Below are 5193 nucleotides of genomic sequence, written 5' to 3'. Positions count from 1 at the left end.
TGAATGGTACTTTTAATGAAATATGTATTGTAATTATAAGAGCATATGTATGATACGTATAAGGACATATATTTTGTAATTATAATGGGAGAGGTATGGTACTTACTTGGGCATATGTATGTTACTTATAAAAACTTTTGTATGTACCTCTATGGGCATATGTATGTTACTTATTTGGGCATGTGTATGGCACGTATGTGGGCATTTGTTTGGTACTTATATGGGTATGTGTATGGTACTTATATGGGCATGTGTATGGCACGTATATGGGCATGTTTATGGTACGTATATAAATGAATATGTACGTATATAAATGAATACGAATATAAATGAATATTAGTGAAGTTACTGTCCCTGGCGTTTAACTGTATTATAATTTTTATGTCATGTAACTGGATCAAGGGGTGGACCCCAAATCCACTTTGAACTCTCCGAACCACTTATCAGTTACCGTACCGTACCGTTTCAGTTCAAGTTTCTTCTTGCCTTCTACCTTACACAGACAGTCATACTTGTTTTATAGATACAGAAGAGTAGACAATGATAAAATCAAGTAATAAAAACTTGACCAGAGGATGAAGACAAACATGGGGTACAGTCCGCCGCCTGCGAAGAACACAAGCCCGGCCGAAATCGTCATTTTTCTCAAAACTCAAAATCAAAACCAGCCATAGAATCGCTTTGAAAATGGTACCATTGTGTTTACCACAACAATTTACATTTCTTTCTGTTAAGTCTTTCTTTGCTAATTTTAAATATTAAGGCCTATACAGCCATATTTACTGAGATACAGCCACCTCAAATATCAAACTTTTCATCGTGTTTTCTCAACAAATTACAAAGGAAAATGAGTTGTAAAAAATATAATAATAATTATAATGAGCTAATAATAAATGGATACTCAAAATAGTATTATATCTATATTCCTCATATTCTTAGAGACTACTATGCATGGAACGTATATGGGAATATGTATGCTACTTATATAGGCATATGTATGGTACTTAAATTGGCACATGAATGGTACTTTTAATGGAATAAGTATTGTAATTATAAGGGCATATGTATGATACGTATAAGGACATATATTTTGTACTTATAAGGGCAGAGGTATGGTACTTACTTGGGCATATGTATGTTACTTATAAAAGCTTTAGTAGGTACCTCTATGGGCTATGTTATGTTACTTATTTGGGCATGTGTATGGCACGTATGTGGGCATTTGTTTGGTACTTATATGAGTATGTGTATGGCACGTATATGGGCATGTTATGGTACGTATATAAATGAATATGTACGTATATACATGAATACAAATATAAATGAATATTAGTGAAGTTACTGTCCCTGGCGTTTAACTGTATTATAATTTTTATGTCATGTAACTGGATCAAGGGGTGGACCCCAAATCCACTTTGAACTTTCTGAACCACTTATCAGTTACCGTACAAAGTTCAGTTCCAAGTTTCTTCTTGCCTTCTACCTTACACAGACAGTCATACTTGTTTTATAGATACAGAAGATAGACAATGATTAAATCAAGTAATAAAAACTTGACCAGAGGATGAAGACAAACATGGGGTACACAGTCCGCCGCCTGCGAAGAACACGAGCCCGGCCGAAATCGTCATTTTTCTCAAAACTCAAAATCAAAACCAGCCATAGAATCGCTTTGAAAATGGTACCATTGTGTTTACCACAACAATTTACGTTTCTTTCTGTTAAGTCTTTCTTTGCTAATTTTAATATTAAGGCCTATACAGCCATATTTACTGAGATACAGCCACCTCAAATATCAAACATATCATCGTGTTTTCTCAACAAATTACTAAGGAAAATGAGTTGTAAAAAATATAATAATAATTATAATGAGCTAAATAATAAATGGATACTCAAAATAATATTATATCTATATTCCTCATATTCTTAGAGATTACTATGCATGGAACGTATATGGGAATATGTATGCTACTTATAATAGGCATATGTATGGTACTTAAATTGGCACATGAATGGTACTTTTAATGAAATATGTATTGTAATTATAAGAGCATATGTATGATACGTATAAGGACATATATTTTGTAATTATAATGGCAGAGGTATGGTACTTACTTGGGCATATGTATGTTACTTATAAAAACTTTTGTATGGTACCTCTATGGGCATATGTATGTTACTTATTTGGGCATGTGTATGGCACGTATGTGGGCATTTGTTTGGTACTTATATGGGTATGTGTATGGTACTTATATGGGCATGTGTATGGCACGTATATGGGCATGTTTATGGTACGTATATAAATGAATATGTACGTATATAAATGAATACGAATATAAATGAATATTAGTGAAGTTACTGTCCCTGGCGTTTAACTGTATTATAATTTTTTATGTCATGTAACTGGATCAAGGGGTGGACCCCAAATCCACTTTGAACTCTCCGAACCACTTATCAGTTACCGTACAAAGTTCAGTTCCAAGTTTCTTCTTGCCTTCTACCTTACACAGACAGTCATACTTGTTTTATAGATACAGAAGATAGACAATGATTAAATCAAGTAATAAAAACTTGACCAGAGGATGAAGACAAACATGGGGTACAGTCCGCCGCCTGCGAAGAACACGAGCCCGGCCGAAATCGTCATTTTTCTCAAAACTCAAAATCAAAACCAGCCATAGAATCGCTTTGAAAATGGTACCATTGTGTTTACCACAACAATTTACATTTCTTTCTGTTAAGTCTTTCTTTGCTAATTTTAAATATTAAGGCCTATACAGCCATATTTACTGAGATACAGCCACCTCAAATATCAAACTTTTCATCGTGTTTTCTCAACAAATTACAAAGGAAAATGAGTTGTAAAAAATATAATAATAATTATAATGAGCTAAATAATAAATGGATACTCAAAATAGTATTATATCTATATTCCTCATATTCTTAGAGACTACTATGCATGGAACGTATATGGGAATATGTATGCTACTTATATAGGCATATGTATGGTACTTAAATTGGCACATGAATGGTACTTTTAATGGAATAAGTATTGTAATTATAAGGGCATATGTATGATACGTATAAGGACATATATTTGTACTTATAAGGGCAGAGGTATGGTACTTACTTGGGCATATGTATGTTACTTATAAAAGCTTTTGTATGGTACCTCTATGGGCATATGTATGTTACTTATTTGGGCATGTGTATGGCACGTATGTGGGCATTTGTTTGGTACTTATATGAGTATGTGTATGGCACGTATATGGGCATGTTTATGGTACGTATATAAATGAATATGTACGTATATAAATGAATACAAATATAAATGAATATTAGTGAAGTTACTGTCCCTGGCGTTTAACTGTATTATAATTTTTTATGTCATGTAACTGGATCAAGGGGTGGACCCCAAATCCACTTTGAACTTTCTGAACCACTTATCAGTTACCGTACAAAGTTCAGTTCCAAGTTTCTTCTTGCCTTCTACCTTACACAGACAGTCATACTTGTTTTATAGATACAGAAGATAGACAATGATTAAATCAAGTAATAAAAACTTGACCAGAGGATGAAGACAAACATGGGGTACACAGTCCGCCGCCTGCGAAGAACACGAGCCCGGCCGAAATCGTCATTTTTCTCAAAACTCAAAATCAAAACCAGCCATAGAATCGCTTTGAAAATGGTACCATTGTGTTTACCACAACAATTTACGTTTCTTTCTGTTAAGTCTTTCTTTGCTAATTTTAAATATTAAGGCCTATACAGCCATATTTACTGAGATACAGCCACCTCAAATATCAAACATATCATCGTGTTTTCTCAACAAATTACTAAGGAAAATGAGTTGTAAAAAATATAATAATAATTATAATGAGCTAAATAATAAATGGATACTCAAAATAATATTATATCTATATTCCTCATATTCTTAGAGATTACTATGCATGGAACGTATATGGGAATATGTATGCTACTTATATAGGCATATGTATGGTACTTAAATTGGCACATGAATGGTACTTTTAATGAAATATGTATTGTAATTATAAGAGCATATGTATGATACGTATAAGGACATATATTTTGTAATTATAATGGCAGAGGTATGGTACTTACTTGGGCATATGTATGTTACTTATAAAAACTTTTGTATGGTACCTCTATGGGCATATGTATGTTACTTATTTGGGCATGTGTATGGCACGTATGTGGGCATTTGTTTGGTACTTATATGGGTATGTGTATGGTACTTATATGGGCATGTGTATGGCACGTATATGGGCATGTTTATGGTACGTATATAAATGAATATGTACGTATATAAATGAATACGAATGTAAATGAATATTAGTGAAGTTACTGTCCCTGGCGTTTAACTGTATTATAATTTTTTATGTCATGTAACTGGATCAAGGGGTGGACCCCAAATCCACTTTGAACTCTCCGAACCACTTATCAGTTACCGTACAAAGTTCAGTTCCAAGTTTCTTCTTGCCTTCTACCTTACACAGACAGTCATACTTGTTTTATAGATACAGAAGATAGACAATGATTAAATCAAGTAATAAAAACTTGACCAGAGGATGAAGACAAACATGGGGTACAGTCCGCCGCCTGCGAAGAACACGAGCCCGGCCGAAATCGTCATTTTTCTCAAAACTCAAAATCAAAACCAGCCATAGAATCGCTTTGAAAATGGTACCATTGTGTTTACCACAACAATTTACATTTCTTTCTGTTAAGTCTTTCTTTGCTAATTTTAAATATTAAGGCCTATACAGCCATATTTACTGAGATACAGCCACCTCAAATATCAAACTTTTCATCGTGTTTTCTCAACAAATTACAAAGGAAAATGAGTTGTAAAAAATATAATAATAATTATAATGAGCTAAATAATAAATGGATACTCAAAATAGTATTATATCTATATTCCTCATATTCTTAGAGACTACTATGCATGGAACGTATATGGGAATATGTATGCTACTTATATAGGCATATGTATGGTACTTAAATTGGCACATGAATGGTACTTTTAATGAATAAGTATTGTAATTATAAGGCATATGTATGATACGTATAAGGACATATATTTTGTACTTATAAGGGCAGAGGTATGGTACTTACTTGGGCATATGTATGTTACTTATAAAAGCTTTTGTATGGTACCTCTATGGGCAT

This window comes from Procambarus clarkii, chromosome 56, assembly GCF_040958095.1.
Source record: "Procambarus clarkii isolate CNS0578487 chromosome 56, FALCON_Pclarkii_2.0, whole genome shotgun sequence".
Lineage (NCBI taxonomy): Eukaryota > Metazoa > Arthropoda > Malacostraca > Decapoda > Cambaridae > Procambarus > Procambarus clarkii.
The sequence above is the reverse complement of the archived record's forward strand: the minus strand, read 5'-3'. Positions refer to the sequence as shown.